General features: G+C 39.2%; 1 protein-coding gene and 1 pseudogene across 3 annotated transcripts in view; one reads left to right on the forward strand and one right to left on the reverse strand.

The window, feature by feature from the left end:
* Positions 1-24,188, reverse strand: part of FAM222B (family with sequence similarity 222, member B) — a 70,107-nt gene that overhangs the window by 10,207 nt on the left and 35,712 nt on the right. The window lies entirely within an intron of this gene.
* On the forward strand, positions 10,487-11,334 carry LOC102862698 (annotated as a pseudogene).

Consider the following 24,188-nt stretch of genomic DNA (forward strand, 5'->3'; position numbering starts at 1 on the left):
GCCTTAGAGATATTTTCCTAATTAGGTCTCACCACCTTTCTTACGGATAGGCAATAACTCCACTTGTCATCTCATCATCTCTAGCCTGGATGACGACAATAGCTTCTAAATGGCCTTGGTTTCATCACCCAGACTATGATCCACACTGCCACATAGCAGGCAGAGCAATTTATTTAATTGAAGTTACATTAGTTAAAAAATCTCCATGACAAGTCTCTTTTCACTTAGAATAACATACAAAACTCGAACCTGACCCACAAGACCCTCTATAGTCTGTTACTATCATCTCTTTGGTCTCTGTCTTCTAACTTCCCCTGCCCTACCTTGGTAACTGGACTTGTAGTCAAAATTGTCTCTTTGCACTTCCTCCGATGTGTCCCGCACATTCTTACCTCAGGGTCTTGCACGTACCACTCCCTTGAAAAGGGTCTGCCCCACTTGTCAGTCTGCCTTCTAGTTGCTCACTTCATTCAGAATTCTGCTTAAAGGTTACTTCTTCAAAACAGGGCTTTTTTGATTTCTGTATCTAAAGCAGCATGTCCATTTCCACAACTTGTTACCATCACCTTACTACCCCCATTTTGTACCTGTTTTCTTTTCTCCTGTTCTGATAGCTGGTTTGCTTTGTTCGCAGGTTTATCTAGAATAGTTCCTAATACTCTGGAGGTGCCCCACAGGTAACTGATGGCTGCACAAATGCCAAATTATTACTTGAGGTCTGTCATAAAATATATTTAATGCTGGCAGAGCCAGGATTGAGATGCAGGTTTGTTTAATAATCTCCAAAGTCAGAGCTTAAACCTCTAACTTCAGGTATGATAGCTGGGGCAAGGTGGAGGGGAGAGCTACACAGAGGAAGCAGGAGGCTGTAAGGTTCCCAATGGTTATTATTCAGAGACAAATAGACACACACAAATTATTAAGAGAGGGTACCAAGATGCTCCTCAGCTAGTAAAAATTTTATTGTGGCCTTCTGAAGTAGAACAAAAGGAATCCTTAATCCAACACTTTTAGAGACCACACTAGAGACTTCATAAAAGTCCAAAGAAAGAGTTTTCTTAATCCATTTGTTGGCCTCAGTAACATGATGTAGACTCCTGAAGAATTATTTGTTTTTAGAAGCAGATAGGTCTACACAGTTAAATAGGAAGAAACCTAGAACATTACTAAGAATCTTATTCTCATATTTAAGATTCTCACCACTGGACCAACTGGCAGCATCAGGATGGATGGTGAAGAGATAGAGATTGTACACAGCTTTAGTTTGCTTGGCTCCATAGTCAACAGTCTTGGCACCAGCAGCCAGGAAATTAAAAGGCGCATTGCCATGGGAAAGTCTGCTGTTAGGGACCTCTCCAAAGTGCTGAAGAGCAGTGGTGTCTCTCTGGAGACTAAGGTGCATCTGATACAGGCCATGGTCTTCGCAATCACCTGTTATGTATCAGAGAGTTGGACAATGACCAAGGAGGATAGAAGAAGAATTGATGCCTTTGAGCTGTGGTGCTGGAGTATTGAGACTACCATGGACTGCTAGGAAAACAAACAGATTTGTCCTGGAGAGGGTTAAACCGGGTGGCTCCTTGGAGGCAAGGATTCTGAGGCTCCGTCTAACTTACTTTGGACATGTGAGGAGAGACCGGTCCTTAGAGAGGAACATCACGCTTGGGAGGGTGGAGGGACGGCGCAGGAGAGGAAGGCCCTCTATGAGGTGGACTGATTCAGTGACTGGGATAATTGGGATGGGAGTGTCAGAGACAGTGCGATTGGCACAGGACAGAGCGGAGTTTAGGGCTGTTGTACATAGGGTCGCTATGAGTCGCAGGCGACTCGACGGCACATAACAACAACAACAACAACATGTGCTTTTTAAAAAAGTCACCAAAACAGCAACATATAAATCATGTCTGTATATTTACAACACATAAATAAAAACTCTTTCAGTTTTTTATTTGTTTAATTAAAAATGTAAATACTCCAGAGCACCTAAAATGCAAACAATAGCTAGTTGGGGGCAATATTTTGTTATACTTTGCCATCTTTATTATTTCTGAAACTTAGAATTGAAAAGACATTAATGTACATACAAAAGTTCTCAAACCTCCAGAAATACTCATATCTATAGTGTTATGATGGAGACACACAAAGAAATCCATTCACTCAGCTGTTTTTGCAGATAGCTTTTTTACTATGTCTCCCAATTTTTGGAAGGAGTTATCTATGAAAGAACTCATTCCAATCTCTGATACATCTACTAAATGCCGAGACCTGCAATTAAAATGACATTAACTGGTGCGTGTTGTGTGTTTATCTTACTCTAGAAAGTCACTTTTTGGCATGGATAGGAAAGCATGAACAACAAAGCCTGGGGCCTCAATGGCTATGTCCTCAACCAGAATCCACTACATTTAAAATACTCTTCTCACTGGCATCCCCTGCACTGAGAATACAGCCCCAAATTTGTGGCTCTTCCCTTTAAAGTGTTCTTGGACCCCTCTGCCATTCTTTTCAAGACTGCCTTCTAGTACTAAGGAGATTTAAAGTCCTCTGACCAATTTCACTGAAGTCAACAATCAGGTTCTGCTAGGGCAGAGGTGGGATGAAATGGATACCCACTGCGGTGGGGGTAGAAGGGAGGTAAGTGGTGGTCAGATTGTTACCAAACAAGAAGGAAGCAAATTCCCTCCACAATCTATTCTAGAAAGTAGTGATATACAGTATAAAGCATTCCTCTAGGCCTAGCAGCTAGGCACAGGCCTTCCATTGGTGGGGGTGGGGGGCACTCAACAAAACAAAATTTCAAACTGCCCACATATTTTTATTACCATCTGCTTTTCTCGACTATAAATTCCAATATAATTTTGCAGCTTTTATTTATTTCCTGAAGCACAATTAAGTCCAGAAATCAACACTAGCACTTCCTTCTGAAAGACTCAAAATTCAACTCTTCTGAACAGAGTCAAGAAGTCACTTGGAGCTCAGGCCAAGTAAGCTGCAGACATCAGACAGAAAAAGATCTCTCTGGCAGAACCGCCATGTGAATTCTCAGTCAGTTTTCCTACTGCCGCTGCTAAGGTAGGAGGTCTGCTACCTAAGTGGGGGACAGACAGTGAGCACAGAAATAAGGTGTTCAAATTCTCCTGGGATGGTCACACAAGTACCAGACTACTTTTAATTAAGGAACAAGTCCTTGTTTCCACTGGGAAAACGCCAAAGTACTTTTCTCACTGCTCCCTCCAAGCTAGCCTAACGGAGGCTTCCAGAGGTTTTATTAATGAGAGTTGTGATGTCATAGTCTTTGTTTCCTGGTTGGCATCTAAAAAAGGACCATTTCTGCACAAGATAAGTAAGTCTATGCTGATAAGAAATCCTTGGCTGTTGTGTTATAATGCTTGAGTTTAAGACGACTGAAGGGGAGGGGAAAATAGCTAAGAAAACCGCCTCGTAATATATATATATATATATTTTTTTTTTTTAAATGGGAAAAGGAGGAAGGGAAAATCATCTTTATTTCTGGCAAGGGCAAAAAAAATCAATGTTCTAGAGTTTACTTCTCTGCAGTTTCATCTTCTGGAATTTCCTATCTGTCTCTGCTTGTTCTGCCACTTTCCTTTCCAACCTCCATTTCAAAAAACTAAAACAAAACAAACAAAAAAAAAAACGAAAACAAAACAACCCACCAAAAAAACCACCCCCAAGCCCCAAATAAACCCCGTAAAACCACTACCAGAACTCTCCCCTCAAACTCACTGCCATGGAGTTAGAATCAATTCATAGCTGACCCTCCAGCGGGCTTTTCAGAAGCTGTAAATTCCAAGAGAAGAGATGGCCCATTTTTCTCTCTTGAAGTAGATAGTGAATTCAAACCACCAGTGAGGAGGTGTCACCTTTGGGTTAGTAGCACAAATCCCTACAGACTATGTGACCCCACCCCTGACACAGGCTGACTTATCCAGCTTTTAAATCATGCTGTGGTTCAAGCATTTTTAATTGGGTGTAGTACATCTCTAGGGAGCTCTCTGGTGGCCAGGTGGTAAGAAGCTGTGCTGCTGACAATGCTGATGGGGACCTCTTCTTGTTGTCTTTTGTTGTGTTAGGTTTCATCGAGTCAAGTATGACCCACAGTGACGGTATGAACAACAGATCTGAATTCTGCCTTATTCTGTCCCATTTTCATAATTTCTGGCAAACCTGAGCCCACTCCAGCAGTCACTGTGTCACTCTATCTGGTTGGGCTTCTTCCTCTCTTTTGCCGAACCTCTACCTTTACAAGCATGATGTCCCTATCTGAAGAGCAGCCTCTCATAATAACATGCCTGGAGTATATGAGACAAAGGTTTATTATCTTTGCCTGAAAGGAATTGCACCTTTAAGTGCAGTTGGCTGGAACTTTTCCAAGACTTAATTTTTTTCCCCAGTCCATGAGATGTTCAGTACTTTTCTCCAACACTACATAGCTCAAAGGCATCAGTAATTCTTCTGTCATCCTTATTCACTGTCTAACTCTCAGCTGCATAGCAAGTGACTGAAAAGACAATGGCCTGAATCAGATGCACCTTAGTCCTCAACCTGACATATCTGCTCCTCAATAATTTGAAGAGGTCCCTGACTACAGACGGCCTGAATCAGATGCACCTTAGTCCTCAACCTAACATATCTGCTCCTCAATACTTTGAAGAGGTCCCTGACTACAGACTTTGCTAGCACAGTATGTCTCCTTACTTACTGACTGCTGGTACCAAAGGTGCTGATTGTGGACCCAAGGAAGATGAAGTTGCTGACCATTTCAATCTTTTCTCCATCTATCAATGTGTTACTCATTGATCCAGTGACAATCTTTGTTTTCTTGACATTGAGATGCAATCTATATTCTTTGATTGTTTGTAGCAAGTGTTCAGACACAGCCCTAGACACACTCCTCAGTCTATGCAAGGGAATTTGGAGGACAGTTTGTCTGGTGGTGTGACTGAGAAAGAACCTATTCCCATCCCAAAGAAAGGTGATCCAATAGAATGTGGAAATTACTGAACAACAGCTTTAATATCACATGCAAGTAAAATACTGAAGATCATTCAAAATTACCAGAACTGTACACAAAGAACTGCCAGAAGTTCAAGCAGGATTTGCACAAGGTCATGGGATATCAATGCTGATGTCAGAAGGATCCTGGCTGAAAGTAAAGAATACCAGAAGAATATCTGTTTATGCTTTAATATCTATGGAAAGACATTTGACTGTGTGGGTCCTAAAATATTATGGCTAACATTAAGAATGGGAATCACAGAATACTTAATTGAGCTCATGCAAAACCTACAACAGAGCAAGAGAGCAAGAAACACTACATGGTTTAAAATTAAGAAAGGTAGGTGTTGGGGTTGTATCCTCTCTCTGTATCTATTCAATCTGTATGCTGAACAAATTATTTGAGAAGGTAGACACAACCTTGCTTGCTGAAAAGTGAGGAAAAGTCGAAGTTTCCTTGCAGTTTTAGTGAAGGCCAAACTCTGCTGGCCCCATACCAGTCATACTGTTTTTTACACACATAAACTGGTAATATGCAGGTAAAAGGAGCTACATTCATGACCATATTAAGTTTCTAAATTCATATTGTTGTTACATGTGTCAGTCAAGATGGAAGTGACTCATAGCTGACTCTCCAGCAGGTTTTCAGAGGCTATAAATCACAAGAGAAGATCTTTCTTCTGTGGAGCAGCTATCAGATCTGAACTTGGTGCCTTAGGTTGGCAGGGCAATTCCTTAACATTTGGCCACTAGAGTTCCATTTATATTCAACTTCACTGCCACTGAGTTGGAATCGATTCATAGCTGAGCCTCAATTGTGTTTTTCAGAGGGTGTAAATCACATCACAAAGGAAAATGCTGAGGTTTCTCCCTAGGAGCAGCTGGTGGATTTGAACTGCCCACCTTTGAATTGGCAGCACAACTTCCTACCTACCAGGCAACCAGAGCTGCCAATCATATTGCTGTATACTGTCGAGTTTGAATCAACTGATAGCTGACCTTCCAGTGGATTTTCAGAGGCAGCCATTCATATCATTGTTGTTATGTACCATTAAGTCAAAACTGATCCATAGCTGACTTTCCATCAAGTTTTCGGAGGCAATAAATGACATGGGAATAGAGTGCCCATCTTTCTTTTGCTGATGGATGAGAAGTTGTGCTTTCAGGTTGGTAGCACAGCTCCTTACCACTAGGCCATTAGTATATGTAAAAAATGTATTTTCTGTAACAAAGTCAATTGTACAGTAATAGAAACTGCTAAATTATAGCCCAACATCCTAAGGGAATGAGTTCTTCAAGAACATAGTCTCCAGAGACAACAATGTCAATTGGCATAACATATTCTATGATGACAATATTCCATAACCTATTTTATCAGGTAGAGGTTGGGTCTTAGACACTTGTGACTAAGACACAATTTTGGTCTCTCCCTATACAAAGAATGGGGTGTGGGGTGTGGGGAATATGCACAGAAACAATTAGTCCAAAGAACTAACAGACTAGCCAAACTACAAACTTCACGAACCCAAGCTCTGATGATACATACCAATCATTGCTTACTGCTCTAGAAGGGATCACAGAAGTCCTGGACAGAAAGGACAAAATATGTGGAACAAAATTATAAAAATGGCCAAGCATACTGGTCTGACACACTGGCGCTTAAGTTACCCTTCCAGTTGGAATAAAACTCATCCTTGTGACTCGACTTTCCACCAAACAATGCACAGAATTTGCCCAAGGAAAAAGACCTGTAGGGAAGAAGGGATAAACTAAAAGGATTTCGTGAAACAAGAATTATTGGGAGGAAGTAGGAAAAATGTGATTACCTTGGGAGTACTTCTAACTATTTGTTCAGTTTAATTTAGCAAAACAAGTGAAAAAAGTTTATTAAGGAAGCATAATTAGTGGCCATTTGAAAATGTTTAACAGAAAAGGAAAGAAGAAAAGGGGAAAGGAACATCTCCAGAAAGTCAGGGTTGACCCAGAGGGTTGTAATTATTGTTATAAAACAAAATGTATATGAATGATTGAATGGAAAACTAATCTGGTTTATAAACTTTCATTCAAATCATAGCCATTAGTTGCAATTCCATCAGTGTGACAGGAATTGCGCTGCTCTGAGGAGAAGGATGATCAATCTCCTCCTGTGCAATTAAATGCCTCTGAAAACTCCCAGGAGAGTCAGCTATGAATCAGCTCTGACTCAATGGTCCACAACAACAATAATGTCCTCTAAATTCATCCATGTTATTAAATGTTTCACAAATTCACTATTTTTCAATGTTGCATACTACTTCATTTTTTCACTTTTAAGATCCCGGCTGTTATTCACAACAGTAGGATGTAGAATATTGTCTCTGTGGACTGTGACAATCACCTTAAACTGTCTCCTAGGAGTATTGTTTTAAGAATCCAAGCCAGTGACACAATGTCTCAAGGTTATACTGCTTTTATTTCTACCTTCTAATCAGCTGTAATCCAGAACTAGTTTTGTCAACAGTTTAAAGTACTAGGGCAAGGAATGATACATTTGTGTGTGTGCTTCTTTTCTTCAAGCCTGAAAGTACAAGACCATGAAGAACTCTGATATGTAACAATTTTTGGTGAAGAGGCTCACAAAAGTCTTTGGGAAATAAAGCTCTTACCTTGTCGTATCACTAAAGTTCACACTTTACATATCCAAAGTGCTATCCAAGTTTTTGACGCTAAAAGCTCCCTGAAAGTTGGAGAAGCCATTAAGCCTCAACAAATCCAGCAGCTAAAAGCAGGGTGAGGGAGTTTCTTAGTCTGCAAACTACCACAACTACCTAATGAAATGTGGAATAATAATTCTTAATCTGTAAGAACAGAGAACAATGATCTCTGTTCTAAGATATATTTGCAGTTAGAGCAAACACATGCTGAAATGACTCTGAAAACTAACTTTAGGAAGCTTCCTCATATCAGGGATTACTGAGCAACAAAAATAAAATAGTAGTTTGCACATCTCCAGGATTCAAAGTATCGTAACTCACACACTTCTGTAGCCCTGAAAAATTCCATAAAATCATTTGGCTTTGTTATTTACCTAAACGTGATTTTCCTTCCTTTTACTTTGATTTTTGGGATTTTTTTAATTCATTCATTGTTGCACATTTTCCTCCCTTCCCCAGTCCAATTTGCAAAGTGCCTCTTATTCCAGATTATTGCCATACATATACTGCCTAATCATATATTCCTTCCAAACAGTTCTTCCCCTATCTGTTCTAATGCAGTTTTCATCATCTATCCAATCTTTTCCTATTCTCCTTCCAAACTCTCAAGTCAGCCCTGTATAACAGCGATATTATGCAGTGTTTGTCCTTTTGGGACTGAGATATTTCACTCAGTATAATGTGTTCTAGGTCCACCCATGTTGTGTAATGTTTTAAGAGTTCATAGTTTTTCAATGCTAAGTAGTATTACACTGTGTCAATGTACCATATTTTTTCTATCCATTTATTTGTTAATATGCACTTGCATTGCTTCTATCCCTTTGCTAATAATGCAGCAATAAACATGGATCATATATCGCATAAATAAGTCCCTCCTGAAAAAAGTGATTTAACTTGAATTAGTCTAGCACTAAATTGTTATTGTTGTTAAGTATCACAGATGAGCCATAGCAACCCTATGAAAGAAAACCCTGAACCCTGTTGTATAACTGTCATCGTATCTCTAAGTTCATAGTTTCTGGAGGCAAGCTATTTCAGAAGTGTATGCCACTCCTGCTTCCAAGCTTGTTTTAATCTGGGAGTTCCACCAAATACTGTCCACCATGGATAGCCATTATCACATTTGACACATCAGTCTCACAGTACTTAGCTTCACAGCAACCATGAGTTACCTCTGTGAAGCAAAGTGACAGACCAATGCTATACCACTTAGAAGAACGAGTGACTGAAAACAATTAAAAACCAGGCCTGAGGGCCGCACCTTTGTCAAATCCAACTGCTCCACACATCTGCCCAAATTGGATACCAGCCCCAAATTGGCAACCAACTTCCTTTTTCTTTTTTTAATTCTTTTTTGTATGTACCATCAAATCAGATCTGACTGGTACAGAGGAGATTGCTCCTCCTCCAGCAGAGCACCTGGCCAACTGCCTTTTTCAATACAAGGTCAAATCCAATCAGCTCACACCCAATTGTGAGCAACACACACACACACACACACACACACACACACACACACACACACACACACCACACCAAGCAAACAGCCCACACCCAAGCCTCAACCAAAACCCTGGGAAAATTATGTAACCATGTTTAATTCTGAAGATGCCTAAATGAAATGTCTTCCTTTTATTTCAAACATAATTGAAAGGAATGGCTAGCACTACTCTAAATTAACATCTTACTGACAATGGTTAAAAAAAAGTTTAAAGCTCTTTTATTCCTGGTACATATAACTGTTACTTGTACATTCACTGTCCTAATTTCTACTCTGTAAACTTCCCTCCCTGGGGCCTCCCTCACCAATTGAGAATCTTTACCACCTTTCACCAAATACTCACTGTTGAATTATTTCAATTTTATTAGAAATAGAAGGTACTCAAAATTTTATTAGACACAGAACATATTCAAAGAGAGTAAGAAGGGGGAGCTCAAAGCAAAGAGTCGTGGAGGGAGAGAGGAGGTAGAGCATGGGAAATCTAAGACACTGACTAACCTACAAACAGCAAGAAATGGCAAGAGGTCCTAATTCTCCATTAAAAGGAACCAAGATTCTTTGGAGAAATGGCTGATATATGGAAAATACACAGTAAGTGTTGTACATGTTGCTGTGTAGGAAAAGTAGCACTTAAAGAATAATGATGAAATACTGTAAAGCAGGACTGACACTGGGGTTGAGGGAAGACTGAGAAAGATGGGATAAATAATGTATACTGCATTGAAACAGATGAGGGAGAAAACTGTTTAAAAGGGATATATGATTAGGTATTTTTGTCATGACAGGAGTCCAGAACGAAGGCTACATGTGGAGTGGACCTGGGAGGAGGGATTGTAAAACAATGAAAGAACTTTACTTTTCAAAAAGAAGAGGCCGTTCCCGCCCCTCTCCCCCAGGGTTATCCTCGTCCCTGCCTGACGTGAGGCACGGCAGCTTTGGCGTTCGCGGCCCCTGCCGACGGACAGAGGCAGCCCACCTCAGGACCGCGGTTCCCCTCGGTCCATGTGGCCGCTGCGGAGCAGGTTGGGGGTAGGCGGCGAGTGGCGCAGCCGGGACAGGCACGGTGGACAGCCCCGGGGGAAGCGGAGGGGTCCTGGCAGGGGCAGGACAGGGTTGCGGCGGGCGGAACAGTGTCTCCTTCACTTCGCCCTCCAGCCGCGGCACCTGCAGCTCGACTTTGGGCGAGTCGGGCGGCCTCAGCTGCGAGCAGAGCGGCGCTGCGGCCCTTCTCGGAGACCACCAGATCTCTTCCCTCGTCTCGCCATGGCGGCCAATGTGCATTCCTCCATCCTATGCTGACCTTGGTAAAGCTGCCAGAGATATTTTCAACAAAGGATTTGGTTTTGGATTGGTGAAACTAGATGTGAAAACAAAGTCATGCAGTGGAGTGGAATTCTCAATATCTGGTTCATCAAATACAGACACTGGTAAAGTTACTGGGACCGTGGAGACCAAATATAAATGGTTTGAGTATGGGCTGACTTTCACAGAAAAATGGAACACTGATAATACTCTGGGAACAGAAATCGCAATTGAAGACCAGATCTGCCAAGGTTTAAAATTGACTTTTGATACTACCTTCTCACCACAGGGAAAAAAAGTGGTAAAATCAAGTCTTCTTACAAGAGGGAGTGCATAAACCTTGGTTGTGATGTTGACTTTGACTTTGCTAGACCTGCAATCCATGGTTCAGCTGTCTTTGGTTATGAGGGCTGGCTCGCTGGGTACCAGATGACCTTCGACAGTGCCAAATCAAAGCTGACAAGGAATAACTTTGCTGTGGGCTACCGGACCGGGGACTTCCAATTACACACTAATGTCAATGATGGGACAGAATTTGGAGGATCAATTTATCAGAAAGTGTGTGAAGATCTTGACACTTCAGTCAACCTGGCTTGGACATCAGGAACCAAGTGCACTCGCTTTGGCATTGCTGCCAAATACCAGTTGGATACCACCGCTTCCATTTCTGCAAAGGTCAATAACTCTAGTTTAATTGGAATGGGCTACACTCAGACTCTGAGGCCTGGTGTCAAGCTTACACTGTCAGCTCTGGTAGATGGGAAAAGCATTAATGCTGGAGGCCACAAACTTGGGCTTGCCCTGGAATTGGAGGCTTAATCCGGCTGAAGACACCTCTGGGAATGGATATCAGAAGATTTGGCCTTAATATATTTCCATTGTGACCAGCAGGCTTTTCCCACTCTCCTCACAAAGGTGATCAAAACAAAGGATGATCTAAACAAGAGCTGTATTTTAAATATTTAGACAGTTACTTGTTTCTAGTTGAATTGGTTATCTGTCTAGTTACCAATGCTGCAGCCTTGCAGTCGCCTATACATTATTTAAATGTATTTAACTGTTAAATGCGCTACCCACCAATAATGAAATAGATCTTTATGAAAACTGTGCATGTTGGTTTTTATGTTCCTTTTAACATTTGGTATTGCCATTAAATGAGACCTTTTAAGATGAGGTTAATATTTTTTGTTAAATTCAGCCTTCATTAGAAATACCTTTAGTACATACTTCAAGGATTTGCAGAGTTAAGGCTATGCCAGGTAGGGTCTCGTATCTAACCGGTACTTTTTTCTGGTGAGCAGTTTGCTGTTTACCTATTATTTGTGCCACAGTCAGTGTCCCCAGAGTGATCGCGCACATTTTTTTAAGACAACAATAAAATTAATATGCCTTTATACAAAAAAAAAAAAAAGAGTGTACTGGGGGGGAGCAGGAAGAAAAGGGCAACAATGAATGAATGGAAATCCAAAGTCTCTAAATTTTCATTAAAATTAATAATAAAAATATTTTTAAAACTTGGCTTCTTAAAGAAAATGTTCTTAGCATGGTAACACAATAAGGACAAATCTAAAATGATGAAACTTGAACATTCCAATACTGTTAAGACCAGGAATACTTAAAAGTGAGAAAAGAGAAGGATTCTATAGATGTTTCGAAAGTTGCAGTTAGTGAGGTAAAAGGGAAAGAGATCAGAATGTTCTGGAAGCCAGTTGATGAAGATGAATAAAAATACACTAATTAATATGGACTGAATGTAACAAAATAAGAATTCATTGGTACAATGGTATTTTTTTTTCCAGGAACAGTAGAAACAAACATAAAAATGTGATTGGTTTAGATTTAAAATGAAACGAGAGTACAAAGTGTAGAACTTGAGATTGGGCAATTGTATTTGGGATCAAAAAAGCTTTTTTAAAAATCGAGTGAAAATATGTTTGCATGTTATAAATAGTCTATTAAAGCAAGTTGATAAAACAAAAAAAAAGAAGAATGGTGACATGTTAAATAACACAGAAGCCACTTGATGCTTAATTAGTGAAGGAGGCCCTAAGAGAAACATTTACAGAAGGAGATACTAGAGGAGAGTGAATGGGCATACTTACTGGGGGAGGCATGTATCAAGAAGAGCTATGAATTTTTGTTTTCTATCACTGTCCATGCTTGGGTGGGTGGAGGGACGGCGCAGGAGAGGAAGGCCCTCTATGAGGTGGACTGATTCAGTGACTGGGATAATTGGGATGGGAGTGTCAGAGACAGTGAGATTGGCACAGGACAGAGTGGAGTTTAGGGCTGTTGTACGTAGGGTCGCTATGAGTCGCAAGCGACTCGACGGCACATAGCAACAACAACAACATCATTGTCCATGTCTATCTGGGTAGTATTAGCCAGTCTTTTTGATACATCTTTGAAGTAAAAAAAAAGGTTAAGTCATTGTGGCATCTTTAGGGCTAACTGTATTTTTACAGAACTTGTTTATAATTTATTAGGGTAAACTGAGCATCAAAATAAATGAGAATAACAGAGAAAAGGAGTAATTTTACATTAAAAAAAGCTTACTTATCAAGTACCATCTTCGTCAAATATTACCAAAAATGGGACAAATAAAAGCTCTGTACTACTTGATATTATGCAACAAAGAATACAGTGTTACTTCTGTGATACTCCTACTGATGATGTAGAATCCAAATTAAACATAAAGAACCATCATATTAAGCCAAATTAAGGGATATCCTACAGTGGAATTCAACAGTAGAATTCTCACTTTCTGTGCAGGAGATGTGGAGTCAATTCCCAGCTAACAAATGCATCCTAAGTGCACAGCCACCATTCATCTCTCAGTGCAGGCTTTAATATTGCCATTATGAAGTGGTTTCAGTAATTTCCAGATTAAGACAGAATATGAAGAAAGGCCTGGTGATCTACTTCCGAAAACTCACTAATAAAAACCCTATGGATCTCAACTATTCAATTACACTATATGAGGTAGCCATGGGTTGGGAGTCAACTTGTGCTGCTAACCCAAAGGTCTGCAGTGTGAATCCACTAGCTATTCCATGAAGAAAGATAGGCAATCTTCTGTGAAATTTACTGCCTCTTGAAAACTTGCTGGAGGGTAGCTATGGGTTGGTTCCAACTCATGTACTCAACAACAAGCAATGACAATGATTAAAAGCACTAAATCAATGAAAACTTCAAGAACAGTTTCACACTGGAAGTGGTGAAGAAAACATCAGAAATAATAAACAATGTGTGATTCTGAACTGGACTCTTTTTTTCTATAAAGAACGTAATACATCAACAATGAGGAAAATTCAAATGAGATCTAAGACTATACGCAGCAATATAACAATGTGAATTTCTAGATTTTGATAATTCTATTAAAAAAATCCTTACCATCTAATGGACATCATCATGATAGAACAGAGATAACGAATTCATCTTGCTTGGATTCACAATCAACCCCTTTGGTGCCAGCAGTCAGCAAATAAAAGGACATACTGCATTAGGAAAGTCTTCTGTCAAGGATCTCTCTAAAGTGCTGAAGAACAATGATGTCAGTTTGAAGACTAAGGTGCACCTGATCCAAACCATAATCTTTTCAATTACTTGTTAGGCAGTTGAAAGTTGAACAATGAAGGACAAAAGAATGATATCTTACCTCCAAAGAGTGCCAAAAAGACAAACAAATACACCTTGGAAAAAGTGCAGCCATGATGCTTCTTGGAGGCAAGGAGAGTCCAACGGTCTCATATACTTTAGGCATATTAATAGGAGATATCAGTCCTTGGAAAAGGACTTGCATGCTTGCAAAGGTGATGTGTCAGTAAAGGAGGGGAAGAACCTCAGTGAGATGGACTGACATAGTGTAACAGTGTGCTTGAGTTTGTCAGAGTTGATGAGAATGGGAGAGAATAAGGCATGGTTCAGATTCATTGTTCACAGGGTCTCTATGAATTATAGCTGTACTAAAAGTCAATATTGTGATGCTGGAGAATGTTCTTAATTACAGGAAATAAACACTGAAGCATTTAAAGACATTGATATATTAGGCTAGTAATTTATTCACAATCACTCCAGAAAAATATAATCTTTGTACTGGACTTGCAACATTTCTGTAAGCTTGAGATTAACTGTAAAGTCTTAAGGGGGGGAAACAAAACAAAACAAAAACCCACAAATAAATAGTGTTGAAACTTGAAAAAGAGGTTGAAGACCATAAAGAGCCTCCCCACACTCCCACACCTACTGGTAAGCATTTAGATTTTACCCAAAAGCATGTGACTTTTCTCTGAAGTGATGAGTTCTGACATTGAGGTTCTTAAGATCTAGGATTAATTTCCTCTAACTTTGTCTCATCAACTTCCAACTTCTTTTCTATATTTATCTAAAAGTACATATACTTCAACTTCTCTCCTCAATTCTACACTCTGTTCTGGCAATGTGAGGTATTCAGAAAACTCTCTTCACCCCAGAAGGGTGAATTTCACCTTTAGAAAGGTTCTTAAAGAATTATATATTCTGAAAACAGTGCTATTTTAATGACTTTTTGTCAAGATAGAAAATTAATGCTATGCATGTTCACATTTTACTAAGTTTTTAATGCCTCTCCAAGAAATACAATCAAAATCTCACCAACTGAGAAAAAAAAAAATCTCACCAACTGCAATGCAAACTCTCCCATGCTGTAATCTGAAAGAAAAGCCTTGTTATAAGATATATTCCAGAGTGCAGTACAGTTTGGGCACTACTCTTTCCTCTCATTATACAAAGGTTTCAAATAACATCATATAATTTTATCTCCAGACTTCCTGAAAAGTATTCTCTATAACTAGCTTCTCCACTTTCACACCAACAGCAGCTGGCAGGCAAGGTCTTGGTTATTCTACAGCAGAAGGGTTTTCAATAACAACCAATGAGGAAGCTTTCAAGTAGTCCAAGGATGATGTTTATCACCCATCCTTTCCTCTTCTTTTCTAGTAAACACATTCCTGGAAAAGTCCAACAGCGAGATGTGGGGTGGGCAGTCTGGGAAGTTTTGGAGGAAGGCTAAGTAGCCATGAATTTTATTACATTAATAAATAAATCTTAGCAAAAATAAGCTCTGAACATATAATGCCATATACCCTTATTCACAACAAAACTGCAGCCATATCCATGAAGATATCTAAGGAGATGGATTAATGCATCGGATGAGAACAGCCAATAAAGGACACTAAAGTTTGCACACCCATGTTTATCATGGCTTTGTTCGCAATAGCAAAAAGCTGAAAACAACCCAACTGCCCATCAACAAACGAATGGATAGAGAAGCTCTGGTATATTCACACAATGGAGTACTATGTGGCACTGAAAAACAAGGAACTAATCAAATATATAAAATGGGTGACCCTGGAGGACATTACGCTGAGTGAAATATCTCAGTCACAAAAGGACAAATACTGCATAGGGCCACTGTTGTAAAACGGGAATGACACCAGCGTTGAGGGAAGACAGAAAAGGAGGGGAGGGATGATGTATATTGCACTGAAATAGATGAGGGAGAGACTGTTTAAAAGGGACATATGAATGGGTATTCTTGTCATTATAGAAGTGAAGACTGCATAATGGGGTGGACTTGGCATGAACATTTACAGAGATTTTAGATTTCCATTCATTCATTGTTGCACTTTTCTCCCTGCCAGCCTTCATCTTTTTTCTTTTCAAGGAGAAGAGTGAAATGGGGGGGTGGCATGGAGAAAAGTGCAACAATGAATGACTGGAAACCCTAAGTCTCTGTAAACTTTTATTAAAATTAAAAAAAAAAGACACTAAAGCAGACTACAGTATCAGAAAGAAACCACAAGCTACCTGAAGATTTAGTAACAGCCCCAGCTGGAATCGACTCTAGTCTTCTGCATTTTAAGGAGGTAAAATTTTGCTCACAAAGAGTAGCCATCAAACAAGAATACTGAAGGGAAATCACAAAGGAACTTAAGAGTCACTTTCTGAGAGAGAAACTATTTCCCTTCTTCCTATCCTCTCTCTACCTAGTAAGAGCAATGTTCAAGATATGACACAACTATTAAAATAAACATACTAAAAATTCATAAAGAGCTTAAAACATGTCTTTAGCATCCGGATTCAGATGTGCACAGCAAAGGTTTTCTTTACGCAAAAGTTTTAAAATGCAACCAGAAGACCAGACTGCATCTTGCCAGATAACAATAATCAGACAGTGATTATACACTGCTGTCTATGAATGACACTAGTTCCATCTTGGTCTATTCTATGAGCAGCAGTATGGGGTATGATCTCAGAATATAAAAAGCCATTAAGGCTCCTCCTAATAGATTCTTTTAAAATATGATCCTACACAGCTCTTCAAAAGAAGGATGTTGTGTTTTAATCATGAGATTTTTATAATGCTTTGACCTTTTAGCCAGAAGAGTTCTCTGGAAAAGAAATAACTGCAGTAGAGGGAGAGAGGGGAAATGTGTCATTCTGGTTATTAAAATCCATCAAATTCATACTTCAGCTCTGAGTAACTGAAGCCAAAAAACTGACTTGCAAGTAATTATCATCGCTATCTGCAATAAAAGTTAATTGGACATAATTGAACTAATGCCCTAATCGAGGGAAGCTGTAACTGGCAATGAGCCCCACTCTCCCTGTTCCTTCAATCTGTAAATGAAATAGCTAATGTTAATTTGTGGACAAACATGAAATTGCTCTCATGGTTTCCTCACTGCAAACCACTCAGCAATTCAAGCTAATGCCCAGCATATGGGGGGCCAGGAGAAAAATCATTAATCGGTGCTTCCTTTGAAAAAGATTAATTTTAACAATAGCTAAGCCCATTAAGGCTGAGGCTTGCTGAGAACTGTTAAATTTCCCCTGGACACTCTAAGTAAAAGCACTGGCGCTGGATCTCCATGCACTAGTATTGGGCACTAGATGTATCCTGTGCCTCCAGCATGGTTAATGATGAGGTGACAGTAAAAAGAAACTGTATTTTAAAAAAAAAGAGACTGTATAAAGTCAGAAATTACTACAGAACTAGTAATTTATTTTCTTATGAGAGTATCTTGGGTATTTCATTTTTGGACAGGCAAATGACATTGCTGATCTGCTTTAATAGTAAAGATTTAATCACTTCTGAGTGAACTATGAAGATGATCGATTCCTGTTAACTCATCTTTACCTTTAATTCTGGACAAGAACAGCTTGTTTTTGAACTGTCTACAGCCCAAAGAACAAGGCCTCCACCAGTCATTGTGGTATCTGAGGAAGTCATTCTGTTTTCAGAAAGAAAAACTGTGGTTTTTGAAGCAATAGTTAAGCATGACCTGGCGGGGCCACGGTCAAAAGGCTTGACAGTCGACCAAAAGGCCAGTGGTTTGAAATCATCAGCTGTTCCACAGAAAAAAGATGAAGTGGTCTGCTTCTGTTAAGAGATTTTATTTTTCTTTTTTCCTCTGATCTGAGGGAAAGTTCAAAAAGCTAACTGGTTTTCCACTTGATCATTCACACACATTTCATTATTAAGACAATTACAATAATATTTAACTACACTTTCACATTGCTCCCTGTGATGTTTATTTTTATTAATCCTTCGGTCCTATCCCCCTGCCTTTTGAGCTTTATCTGTGGGGAAATGCTGCACTTTGGATCTCATGTGGTTGACTCTTCTAAGAGTACATGCCTCCCTTGTGTTATTACCCTACAGGCCTACTGCTTGGCTGAATGCTGAGCCACAAGAGTTAGTTTTGCTGTTGCTGGCGAGGTTGTGGAGGAACTGGAACCCTTATTCACTGTTGGTGGGAGTGTAAAATGGTGCAACCCCTGTGGAAAGCGGTATGGCACTTTCTCAAAAAGTTGCAAATAGAGATACCATTTGACCCAGCAATACCACTACTGGGAATATACCCCGAAGAGACCATAACTGACACCCAAGCAGATATATGCACACCCATGTTTATTGCAGCTTTGTTCACAATAGCAAGGAGTTGGAAACAATCTAAGTGCCCATCAACAAACGAATGGCTAGAGAAGCTGTGGTATATTCGCACAATGGAATTCTATGCTGCATTGAAAAATAAGGAACTCATGCAATATTATTCAAAATGGTTGACTCTGGAGAACATTATGCTGAGTGAAATATCCCAGTCACAAAAGGACAAATATTGCATGGTGCCACTGTTGTAGAATGGGACTGTCCTTGGGGTTGCGGAGAGACTGGGTAAGATGGGTTCAATAATGTATACTGCACTGAAACAGAGAAGGGAGAAAACTGTTTAAAAGAGATATGTGATTAGGTATTTCTGTCATGACAGGAGTCTAGAGCAATGGCTACATGGTGGAGGGGACCTGGGGGAGGGTTTGTAAAACAATGAAAGAATTTTACTTTTCCAAGAGGGTAGTGTTCTGGAGGGGAGGCTTGGGAGGGGAGAAATCTACAACAATGAATGAATGGAAATCCAAAGCCTCTGTAAATTTTCACTGAAATTAATAACAAATTTAAATTAAAAAAAGAAATTAAGTTAGAGTAAGGATGGCAATGGAACCACCTTACCTCTGTAACTTGATTTGTGCCACTATTAGAACCTCTACTCAGAATATTATTGCTTTTCAATTTTTGACTCATGCACTTTTAACTTTTTAGTTAAATTTGTATCTTCTAGGCTGCAACACTTCCATGATACATCTTCAAGGATATGAACATGTACGGCTAAGCACAATTAATAAAAGTGCATCTAAATTCCAAAATCAATCTCCATAATAGTCTATGTGTTTCCTACTGCCAAAGGGGCCCTTTAGAGTAGTGAGAGAAGATCTTCACCCTGAAACCCACAGCATCCCTTTTCAGCAGGAAGTAGCTAAGAGAATACACCATCCCCTTTTCCTTATGAATCAGGGTAAAGTCTCTCTCAGGGAGGAGTGGTAGGGAATGGCAAGGGACACACTGACAAAGGAGATTAATCAGGACTGGCTTTGACAAGCACTGTGGCAATTGGACAATTAAAACAGACATGGGGGGGAAGAAGAATGAACTGGGGAGGAGGGTGGAGAAAACAGTGCAACAATGAATGAATGAAAACCCAAAATCTCTGTAAATGTTCATTAAAACTAATAAAATTTAATAATAATAATAAAAAAAAATAAATCCAAATTCTTAAAAAAAAAAGAGTTCGTTTTGTTCCAGTTTTAAAGGATAACTAATGGCCACAGTCTTGGGAGTACTACTAGTTTCTACTGGAACTGTAATTCTAGTTCATTTTTTGCCCACACTAGTCAGGATCTTCTACTGTAGTTTCTTTTAGATGGCCAGCACTGGTTGTTGGAAATCCTGGAGTTCTTCTGGTTAGTCTTAAGAGTCGCAGGGGTAGAGGCTAATGTGATTTATTAGTCCTCTGTGCTTTGTAGACTACTATGCCAATTGACTTTAATCTCTCTCAAGACTACTGTTTAGAAGCTCTAGGGCCAGCAACTCAATTCTTCAGGGTGTACATAATTTTGCCCTTCTCTCCACTGGCTCTACTATATACATGGACATATTCATATCGTATACTATTATGAATGTATTCCATTGTCACTGTATCAGTACCAGGCTGTTGTGAACACTGTAACTGTGGGGTTTTGTTGTTGTTTTGTGTGTGTGTGAGTGTACCGTCAAATCAGATCTGACTGGTACAGGAGGAGATTGTCCCTCCTTCCCCCGCAGATCATCTGGTGGATTCGAACCATGCACCTCTGGGATTGTAGTTGCAGCTCCTTGCCACTAGGCCACCAGAGCTCCCCTTGTTTTTGTTTTTTTTTTAATTGGTTTGCCGAGTTTCTGGTTTTTTTATGACTACATTTTGAGATTGAGAAGGCCTCCTACTTTGTTTTTCTTCTTTAGCAGTATTTTGCTTATCTAATGTCTCTTTCTTTTCCATGTAATGCACGTGATCAGTTTTTCAATTTCTTCAAATATTGGTAATAAAGTCCAGATCAGAAATACATTCTATCTTTCAGTGGTACTGGCATTTTCATAGTGTTAAGTCTTTCTATCCACAAATATGGTACAATTTTTCATTTATGTAAGAGTTTTGTAGTGCTTTGTAGTTTTCTTCATATAGGTCTTCTGTATGTCTGATCAGATTGATCCCTAAGTATTTCACCTTCTAGGTGGCTACTGTAAATGGTATTCTTGTTTTCCTTTTCAGGGCTGTTTCACCAGAGGAATCCAGTGGTTTCTGTTCTTGTACTTTGACATTTGGCTGAAATGTTCACTTAAGAGTCAGTAATTTTCTTGCTGAGTCTTTGAGATTTTCTATAATGAGACTATATAATCTGTAAATAATGATAGTTTTATTTCTTTGCCTATCTGGATGCCTTTTCTTCTTTTTCTTGTATTATTGCTTGGGCTAGGACTCCTAATATAATACTTAATACAGGTGAGGTCTGGTGGCCTAGTGGTAGGAAACTGCACTGCAATCCCAGAGGTGTGCGGTTCAAATCCACCAGATGCTCTGCTGAAGAAGGAGGAACAATCGCCTCCTGTACCAGACAGATCCAATTTGACGGTACACACATAAAAAGAATAAATTTTTTTTAAAAAGTGACTTTAAAAAATACTTAATAAAATATTACTATGCTATTTCTAAAATAATCTTTACTAAGAATAGTAATAAAGAATCCTCGGCTCATTCCTGTCCTCAGGAGGACTGTTTTGGGCCTCTTCACTAAGATTAATGCTGACCTTTGGTTTTGTATGTATGTTGTTAGGCAAGTTGATGAATTTTCCTTCTTTTTTTTTTTAAATCAAAAGGATGTTAAATATTGTCAAAGCCTTTTCTGCACTGACTGATATCATCATGTGGTTCTTTTATTTGTGGTGGATTACAATGATTGTCTTTCTTCCACTGACCCACCCTTGCATTCCTGGTATAAATCCCACTTGAATATGATGTAGTTTAAAAAATATGGTACTAAATTCTATTGGCTGGATTTCACTAAGAATTTCTCTGTGTTCATGAGAGATATTGGTTTATAATTAGTGGTCTCTTTCATAGTAATATCTTGGTTTGGCTTTGATATCAGAGCTACTAGATTAAGAGTACTCCATCCTAGGAAGAGAAAAAAAGCATAGTGAAAGGTGTAAAACTAAATAGTACGCTTCAGGAAACACAAGTAGTCTAGTATGAAGAGCAGTGTGTGAGCACTGAACCTGGAGATAAGCCTGATGTGCCAAATTATGAAAGGCCTTCCAAGGCAAACTAGAGAGAAAAGGACAGGTTAGTTATAACTATTATTACCTAGGATCAGACTATCCTCTGAAAGCCAAAAATGATTTTAGAGACAAACACAATCAGACTGTCTATTTTACAGAAATTTGCTTTATGTATGAAAGACAAAAAGGAGATGGCAGAAGCTAGTTAAGTGGTCATAGTGCTAGCTGAGGTAAGGGGTGAGGGAGATGTCAAACAAGAGTGTCATATAAGGGCAATAACAAGAAGAAATAACTTTTCTCTCTAAACTCCAGAGATCAAAATTAAGTTAATGAAGTCTTAAGAAAGGCAATTTTAAGTGAACACAGCAATTTTAGCTTGCTTAACAGAGGAACCCTACTGAATGCTAAAGTTAAAGCAATGTCTATCCAACAGGAATATTTAAAAAGGGCTTATTTTCATTAGCTAGGATTGTGGGCAAGATGACCACTAAATGTCATTTCCAGATTCCAGTATTCTAAATCACTTTACAAAGATTGTCTGGTAAAGTCAAACAATGCCTTTCATGTGTATAGGGCTTTACAATTTTAAAAGTGCTTTCACACTGATTATCTCATTTGATCTTCTCAAATGCCCTAAGAAATAGCCTGAGCAGGTATCATTTAGTCCCATTTTTATGGATCAAGAAACTAAGAACCATACAGGGTAAGATTTCAGTTTAGGGACACAAAGTACGTACCCAGGCTCCAACCAGGTCTTCTGACCTTTCGTATGCCCTTCTACTCTCATCAATGTCTCCAATATGGTCCCAGAATTAAAAATCCAATGAGAGAGTCCTTTCTTCTCAAGTTATCTATTTATTCTCAAAATCAGGTAATTCTTCCACGACTTATAGTCTTTGCTCAGGAGCTTCAGCTTGTGCCTTGTTCTGCTATGCACCCTGTCAAGGTAAGGGCTGGTTATCTAGCCTTATGTAAGAGCTCTTCCTATCTGCATACTATTAAAGTGTCAATCACTTCTTTGGTTGAAATGAGCTTCAGTGGCTTAGTGGGTAAGAAGTCAATCAAAGGCAGCAGCTAGTTCCAATCCACTAGTCACTCCATGAGAGAAAAATGGGCAACCTCTTTCGTCCCTTGTAATTTACAGCCTTTGAAAACCCCCTGGAGGCTCAGCTAGGAGTTATTTCTGGCTTGATACAACACATAAGAACATTACTTCTTTTATTTAGCTTAACTAATTTTTTAATTTTAAATTTACTTTAATGAAACTTTACAGACTTTGGATTTTCTTTTTTTTTTTTTGCACCCTAGAGATAATCATTTATTGTTGTACCATCAGACTTTGGATTTTCATTCATTGTTGTATTTTTCTCCCCCCTCCCCTTCTCTCTTCTCTTTGAAAAGTAAAAGAAAAACTCTTTCATTGTTACTCAATCCCTCCCCTCAAATCCACTCCACTATGTTACCTTTGTTCTGGACCCCTGTCATAACAATAATATCTAATCATATATCCCTTTTAAACAGTTCTCTCCCTCATCTGTTTCAATGCAGTATGCATTATTTATCCCATGTTTCTCAGTTCCCCCCAGCCCCAATGTCAGATCTCTTTTATAACTGTGGCATTATGCCATATTTGTCTTTTTTGTGACTAAGATATTTCATTCAGTATAATGTCCTCCAGTGTCACCCATTTTATATATTTCATGAGTTCCTTGTTTTTCAATGCCACATAGTATTCCATTGTGTGAATATACCAGAGCTTCTCTATCCACTGTTTGTTGATGGCCACTTGGGTTGTTTCCAACTCTTTGCTATAGTGAACAAAGTCAAAATAAACATAGGTGTGCATGTATCTGTTTGGGTAGCAGTTATTGTTTCTTTAGGGTAAATTCCCTTAGGGTATAGTTAAACTGCTGGGTCAAATGGCATTTCTATTTGCAACTTTTTGAAAAAGCACCACACAGCCTTCCATAATGGTTGCACCATTTTACACTCCCACCAACAGTGAATAAGGGTTCCAGTTTCTCCACACCTCGCCAGCATTTGTTGTTTGTTGTTCTGTTAAATTTTGTTATTCTTACTGAGGTGAGATGATATCTCATAATTGTTTTTATTTGCATCTCTCTTAGAGCTAAGGATTTTGACGATTTCTTGATATGTTTGCCATCCAAATGTCCTCTTTGTTTTTTTTATTATTAAATTTTATTAGTTTTAATGAACATTTACAGGGATTTTGGGTTTTCATTCCTTCATTGCTGCACCATTCTCTCGACCCTCCTCCCCAGTTTGTTCTTCTTCCCCCACCCTCCGAATGTCAGTTTTAATTGTCCAATTGCCACAGTGCTTGTCAAAGCCAGTTCTGATTAATCTCCTTTGTCAGTGTGTCCCTTGCCATTCCCTACCACTCCTCCCTGAGAGACTTCACCCTGATTCATAAGGAAAAGGGGATGGCGTATTCTCTTAGCTACTTCCTGCTGAAAAGGGA

Source organism: Elephantulus edwardii, unplaced genomic scaffold, assembly GCF_000299155.1.
Source record: "Elephantulus edwardii isolate Elephantulus edwardi_28Jun2011 unplaced genomic scaffold, EleEdw1.0 scaffold00094, whole genome shotgun sequence".
NCBI lineage: Eukaryota > Metazoa > Chordata > Mammalia > Macroscelidea > Macroscelididae > Elephantulus > Elephantulus edwardii.